Source organism: Moschus berezovskii, chromosome 8 (assembly GCF_049115385.1).
Source record: "Moschus berezovskii isolate FMDL1 chromosome 8, NW_MosBer_1.0, whole genome shotgun sequence".
In the NCBI taxonomy this organism is placed as follows: Eukaryota; Metazoa; Chordata; class Mammalia; order Artiodactyla; family Moschidae; genus Moschus; species Moschus berezovskii.
Window position 1 is genome coordinate 36,547,830 of NC_142467.1, and position 7,978 is coordinate 36,555,807.

General features: G+C 39.6%; 1 pseudogene; it reads right to left on the minus strand.

The window, feature by feature from the left end:
- Positions 1–2,173: 2,173 nt before the first annotated feature.
- On the minus strand, positions 2,174–3,397 carry LOC129559293 (E3 ubiquitin-protein ligase makorin-1 pseudogene; annotated as a pseudogene).
- Positions 3,398–7,978: the final 4,581 nt, after the last annotated feature.

Consider the following 7,978-nt stretch of genomic DNA (forward strand, 5'->3'; position numbering starts at 1 on the left):
CAGTTGAAAAGCATCAATTCTTCGGCTCTTAGCTTTATTTATGGTCCAACTCTCACATCCATACCTGACTACTGGAAAAACTATAGCTTTGACTAGACGGACCTTTGTCAGCAAAGTAATGTCTCTGCTTTTTAATATGCTGTCTAGGTTGGTCATAGCTTTACTTCCAAGGAGCAAGCATCTTTTAATTTCATGACTGTAGTCACCATTAACAGTAATTTTGGAGCCCAAGAAATAAAGTCTGTCACTGTTTCCATTGTTTTCCCATTGATCTGCATGAAGTGATGAGACTGGATGCATGATCTCTGTTTTTTGAATGTTGAGTTATTTTTTTTTTTTGCGGAGGGGGTGTTTAAAAATTGCTTTATTTCGGAAAAGTGTGTCTTACAAAAGGGCAGCTGCAAAATACAGAGACCTCTGTAACAATTACTGTTTTTTTTTTTTCTGAAAGTGAGTGATAGCCGAGGATTATAGCAGTAGATGGACACACTCGGGGCACCTCCAAGTTATTTTTGGGAAATAGAGCAACAAAGCACAATGCTAAAATTTCTGATTGAAGAAATCTTCCAACAATTTAACATTAGCTTTTAGCTAATCTTCTAGATTACCACCCTCTATTTCCCCCTTTAGTGGAGAAGCGTGACTTACTATGCTGCTGCTGCTGCTAAGTTACTTCAGTCGTGTCCGACTCTGTGTGACCCCATAGACTTACTATAGTGCCAAAATATGACTCCACTACAGGAAACACCTTAAAACGTAGTTTTGAATCACACTGTCTAACTGCAAACTTGGGGATGGAATGAGGCAAATACTCACAAAATAGGAAGCAAAAACCTGACAAAAATTGCCTCAAATGAGGACAGAGGTTAGTCAAAAAGTGCCTGGACTGAGAAGTCCAGGAGATCAAACAATGTTAAACGCAACTGTGGACCCAAGTTGCTGCTTCTGCTGCTGCTAAGTCGCTTCAGTCGTGTCCGACTCTGTGTGACCCCATCGACGGAAGCCCACCAGGCTCCCAGGTCCCTGGGATTCTCCAGGCAAGAACACTGGAGTGGGTTGCCATTTCCTTCTCCAATGCGTGAAAGTGAAAAGTGAAAGTGAAGTCGCTCAGTCGTGTCCGACCCTTAGTGACCCCATGGACTGCAGCCTAACAGGCTCCTCTGTCCATGGGAGTTTCCAGGCAAGAGTACTGGAGTGGGTTGCCATTGTCTTCTCCGGTGGACCCAAGTTAGGTTGTGGGATAACCAGATAGTTTGCAGTTCTATGGCTAAGCCCATCTATCTGTTTATACAGATAGAGCTAGCACTGCTCTGTTAACAGCTACCAATAAACTGCTTTGTCCTTTAAGATCTATTTGCCACATGAGGCTGAAACCACTAAACCGAGTTTTTGCGCTAAGGCTACAAACACTGCATCTATGCAGGGATGGGAAGCTTGTCACACACACTCACACATCCCAAGTCCATCAGCCTTGGGGAGTCAGCTTCCAACTCTGCATTATTTTCTTCCACTTTCATCTTTTTATATGTGTTCCCTCACAATTTTCCTATCATGCTAAAGACAGTAAAAATTTCAAATACATTCACACCTGGTTCTGATTACCCAGTAGTATTACTTGTGTGCCATAAAAACAGAGACCAAAACAACAGGATGAGTGCACAGGGCGGGGATGACAGGACAGCACCAGATGGAACATATAGACATAAAGCAGATTTTACCAGAAACTAAGTACCCACTGCCTAAGTCTAGAACTTGTTACAGTTCAGATCCTTCACCCATCACCCCGATTCTTGGACCCCCAAAGCAGGGACCATTGCTATAACTTCTGAACCCAGGGTCCTAAAAAATGAACACTGGAAATCCAGATATGCTCCCCTCGAACTGTGGATCTAGTGGAAAACATGGCGCAACAAACCTACACTAACTGATAGTTAAATTCATATTACAGAAAAACTGACTTTCAGATTTATTTTTGTAACTTTTTTAAACAGAGAAAACAACATACTCCTTGGGGAAAGGTGAAGGGTCAAGAAGTCAGACTCCGGGTAAAAATGATTATGACAGAACCTGGAGTTGAGAGGCCTGCCTAGGAGAGCAGTAGGGTACTGCTGCTGTCCCGGAGGCCTGCTGCCCTCTGATGTTTGGCAGACCAGTTCACCGTGCCCCGCCATTGCTATACATCCAAGTCATAAAAATCTTCCAGCTCATCGTGAAACAAGTCCTGCTCATCTTCAGAGACTGTCAGGTCGTTGTCCCCACCTGCAGCCAAAAGTGTAAGCAACATCTCGCCTAGTTCAAAGGTGACAACTTGCTCTTTGTTTTTAAAAGGGTTGCCGTTCTCTGGTTCCTCCATGAGCTTCCAGAAGTGGTTCCTTCACTGGGCCTGTTATCTGCCTGATGTTCCCACTTTCTGTTCTGTGGCTCTTCTACAGCCATCAGGGTAGGCATGCTTGTAAAAACGGTTTCCTCCAAATGGGCAGCTCCCACGGCCTTCATCAAAATACCTGCATGCCTTGTTGCGCATTGTCTCCTTATATTTCTGAATGAGTTCCTGCTTTTCTTCTTTCTCCTCCACCCAGTACTCACTTGGAATGACAACGTTAGATGTGATTAGGCATTCTGGACAGGACTTTATGATCTTGCTCTCAGGTTGCTTGGCACTCCTCCACTTGCGAATACACTTGAGACAGCAGTTGGAGAGGGTCCCGAAGCAGCGCTCACTGGGGTTGGCTTTCTCGTAGACCACCTCCATGCAGACACCGCACACCATGTCCTTGCTGTGCTGCACCACGAACGAGAGCTCCATGTCCTTCTCATGGGCCTCGATGCAGGATTTTATACGCTGTGACCTCTGGGCAGCATCCAGGGGATGGAGGACCTGCAGCCCGCAGGTGTCACAGGCGTCTCCGTGCAGGCATGCGCAGTTCTCCCGGTAGCGGCATTCCCCCACCGCGGCATAGGGGCATTGTTGATCTGCGCCACACTTTGTCCTTTCTCTGCATCTTCCTGGGTCACTGAGCCCTGAAGTGGGGCTTCAGTGGAGGAAAGGGCAATCCGACCACAGTAGGCCTGCCCCGAACACACTCGACGGCATTCACCCAGTCTTCTGAACCTGCTCCTACAGTTGCAAAGTTTGAATTTCTTGACTCATCCTCGGCCATATTCATTTCAGCAGTCGGTCCAACTGATGAGAGACTCGTGGAAGCAGCAAGGGCTGACTTTGCAGTTAGATTTGTAGCAGTTGCTTCTTCCTGTTTCAGCGGCTTGCTATGTTCATATCTGCAGCGGTCTCCGTAAATACAGTACCCTCACTGAAAATAATTGCACACTACACCATATGGTTAAAGAGGCCGTGTGAATAGTGACAGTTATCTTCTTCCTTACAAAGCCCATACATGAAATACCTTTAGTATTTCTAAATCTCTAATGTTGAGTTTTATGTCAGCTTTTTCACTCTCCTCTTTCACTTTTCATCAAGAGGCTCTATAGTTCCTCTTCACTTTCTGCCATAAGGGTGTTGTCATCTGCATATCTGAGGTTATTGACAGTTCTCCTGGCAGTCTTGATTCCAGCTTGTGCTTCATCCAGCCCTGCATTTCGCATGATGTACTCTGCATATATGTTATATAAGCAGGGTGACAGTATACAGCCTGACAAAACGTGGTCCACTGGAGAAGGGAATGGCAAACCACTTCAGTATTCTTGCCTTGAGAACCCCGTGAACAAAATGATTTTCTTTAGCCGACATAAAAAATAAATGGATGTCTTTGTCTCTGAATTATAATTTTCTTAACCTAACTGTTGTCTCAGAGTTAATGTTGTGTAATCCACACAGATATTCTTCCCATGGGATCCAAAGAAACCTTTATTTAAAGATTTAGGGATTTTAAAATATGGCTGTAATTGGAAAAGCCATCGGCCTGGCTCTTGGGAGAAAAACAAACCTAGGACACAGGTTTTAAATATCAGGTAAAAATTTAATTGAGATCTGAAATGTTCATCTGAGCAAGCTTTGTGAGGAAATTTTTTTAAGAATCTGGATTTTCAGTGTGGTTGTCTCTTTCCCCCAAAATTGTTGCATTTCTTTTAAATGTATTTGTCAATAATAAGACCTTGAGCAGTAAGATGACTGCATGGTAATTTATTCTTTGTTAATTCAGAAATTCAGAGCCAGTGGTAATTTGAATTTAGTTCAATTTAGAAAATGCTATCTTATGAAGATTACTGTGGAGATAATGTTTCATCTTAGAGAACAATTTTGTTCAGGATCTCAAAACTAAATTGGTGTACATTTATCTACTGAAAACTAATAGAATAAATTTAATAGTTTAAATATTTCTTCACCTAGGAAGTGATAAGATCTCTATTAGGTAGTTCTTTTCTATCCTACTTTGGAGTAAGCACAAATAATAAAACTGTAATTATTTAAAAATATTCTACATATGGGTATTTAAAAATCAGAACTCTAAAAAACTACTTGAGAAATAGAATTTCACCATACTATTCATAGAAATATATATTTTTATGAAGCAAAATTATCAACTTTATTCAAAAAAGTTTTTCTAGAATTCCTAGAATTTGGAAGACATCTTTTCTTGTTTATTTCTTGAATAAATATTTAGCTGTGAGTCCCTGTTGAAACTGCTGGGCAATAAGCCTCTGTCCTCCTTTAAGTATTTCAAGATTTTACTTTCATGTGAAATTCTGTTATTTCTGAAACATTCAGGTTTTCTTGCTTGATGGTGAAACTGGATTCTTTGTTCCATGTGCCTGAATAAAAGACCTGATGAGAATCTAAACTCTGACAGTCTTAGTATATGCTTCATGGGGTTTCCCAGGTAACTCAATGCTAAAGAATCTGCCTGCCAAATAGGAGACTCAGATTTCATCCTTGGGTTGGGCAGATCCTCTGGATAAGGAAATGGCAACCCACTCCAGTATTTTTCTTGGAGAATTCCATGGACTGGTGGCCTACAGTCCCATGAGGTTGCAAAAGAAATATACTTCATTACACTCCTCTCTTTGATATTTAGCTAAGCTGTGAAGAGTAAGATAAACTATGCTCCTGATTTGTTAAAAAAAAAAAAAACAAACCAGAAACTGAGACTATAGGTGAGATATACAGAATTAATTTTAATTTCAGTTCAACATATACTTTATATATTTTGCCAATGAATTTCCAAGATTTTGAAATAAAATTTAAAGCAATGATATTTTTGATAATGTATTTTATAATTTGAGGGAAAGTGCCACTCTCTGCCCTCTTCACTCCCCTAAAAAAATAAAAGGGAGGTTGATACTTTGGCTAAAATTTTTTATTTAAATACTGCAAGACATATATATATATATATATATAAATGGCCATGCATCTTGGATGTTTAATATAAGGTTCAGGTAATTTTGAAATCTTAGGATTCAGAATCAATACTTTTAAACCTAATTCTGATAAAAAGTAGAAATCATTCTCCCTCACCTATGCAGACATTGCTAATCAATTATGATGCCATGTACCACGTCTAGATCTCCCATAATCCTTTTGAACACAGTCCTCTAGGAAGCTACTCCAGTATTAGACCTTATGCATAAGATGAAATCTGTTAGCCTATTCCTAAAACACACACATAGAAAGAATTTTTTTTGACGTGTAAAAGTACAAAAATAAAGGTAACCATTGAAAAGGAAAATTACTTCAGTGAAAAGTATTATTAAAAAAGATTTAAAGATAAATTATAGGCTTGATACAATATGACTAACAACTTCCTTTGCCACAGAGAGGCTGTGAAATAGTTTGCCTACTTCTAGATTTTTCTGGGTAGAAGAGATTTTAGACATTATCTAATCTAATTCTCTTCAGTTCAAAGGAGGAAAAAGCTGGCACAGAGATGTTAAATGGGTCAGACAAGTGTCATAAAGCCAGTTAAAAGCAATGATTCCAGTACCCAAGTGCAAGTGTACATGGTTGCTTGCAGTGTTCCTGTTCTGCACACCTTCCTGCAGCCTCTTCTTTCCTGCCCCCTCCCCTTGAACATACAACCTAGAAGGACTCGAGAAGGAAATAAACATCAAGATAGAACCAGAGTGGGAGTTTTGCCCAAACTTGACCAAGTCACATACAACTACGTGATTTTGTCTTGCCTATACTCTATTCTTCCTCAGACTTAGACCAGACTCAAGACTGTCACATAGTTCACAGAGGCATTCTGTTTGTGTTAGTAATAGAAGTGTTAGTTACTCAGTTGTGTCTGACTCTTTGCAGCCCCATGGACTGTAGCCCACCAGGCTCCTTTCTCCATGGAATTCTCCAGACCAGAATACTGGAATGGATTGCCATTCCCTTCGCCAGAGGATTTTCCCAACCCAGGGATCAAACCTGGGTCTCCTGCATTGCAGGCAGATTTCTTTACCATCTGAGCTACAGGGTAATGTGATATTTTAGAAACAATTTTTAAAAATATAAAGAAATAACAATATTGAGCAGGTCTAGACCTAAATTCTCAAAGGCGATGGTAAGATAGAACTGGGAACACCTTTGGTGAGATATGGGGGTCTTCATTTTGCCTAAGTCCAAATGCTTTCCTCTCATTTCTGACACTAGTCCTGAATATTTTCTATTCATGATCATACTTATATACATTTTTATCTTCTCTCTATCTCTATCAAAAGATTGACAACAAAACATAGACCAAGATGGCCATGTAATTTTTCTCCACTTTACTTCTTGACTATACCTGTCTGGTCCCTGAAAGTCATTTGTGTTGACCATACTTGGTCAGATTTTATTATACCTATGTGATTGCAGTATGTATTAGAAATTATGTTTGAAGGCATTGAGACTACAAATCTTTCTTAAATTACCCATATTGAAGTAAATAAATAACAAAATTGGTTAGCCATTTCCTTTACTCCTATTATTGCTGTCAGGTACATAATTATTTTCTGTATAGCCTTTGTGCACCTAAGAAATAACTTAAAATAAATCTTCTTTTGAAATTCAGTATATATTGCAAATTTGGCAATCTTCATAATATTGCTAAATGTCAAAAGATTGAGAAACACATGGCAAAGTCGTTTCTCAGCGGTAGATGAATTCTACAGTCCAAAAATAAGAATTGCTATTAAACCTGTAATGATTGGAGATGCATTTTTTTCCAGCAGTACAGGAAATCCTTGCCTCAGTCATTTTGCCCTTTGCAGAATCACAAAGTATACTGTGGACATCAGATACTTCTTTCCACAGCTGATTCCATTATTATGAACATTTTCATATGAATTCTAGACTACCTTGGCAAGTCATGGATTGATATTCTAGCTGTGACCTAATAAAACCATAAAGAACCACTCTGGCCTTTTTATTTCCTGACTTTCATGTAACTCCAGTATTGATTTATGCAGCATGTAATTTATTTCCAAAGAAATAGTCTAATTGATTTTTATATTTTAAGATCCAGAGATTATACCTTTACTTCCAAATATGAAGAAATATAATTACAAAAGTGGTCAGCATCTCTCTTCATCCCTTTTTCATAAATGATAGTGTAGCTTATTTCCTTATCTAATCATCCAGCCTTCACTGTGGCACACGGCAAATTTTTCCTTGACAGATTTCTGATATGAATTTCATTAAAAAATAACAATGCTGTAATTCCTTCAAAAAAGGAGAATTCCAGAACTGTTTTGTAAGTATGAGGATGTTACCAATGGACATATGAGTGTTCCCTCCCTCCCCTTGCCACCTCCACCCCCCGTTTTGCAGCAAAGATGAAAAGAAGGCACACATATTCTCATTTTCTTCCTGCTGCATTTTTTTCCTACTTGGTAAGTGGGGGAAAAAAACAAACAAACAGGAGCAATCAGGCATTTTCCAGCATCTCTAGATTCTATTGTCAGCTATCCTTGGTGGGTTAGAGATCATTCTTATTAGGAGGCACCCTCTGACAGTTCTTCTGCTTCCTGTGCAGGGTGAAATGCTAGGTGGCAT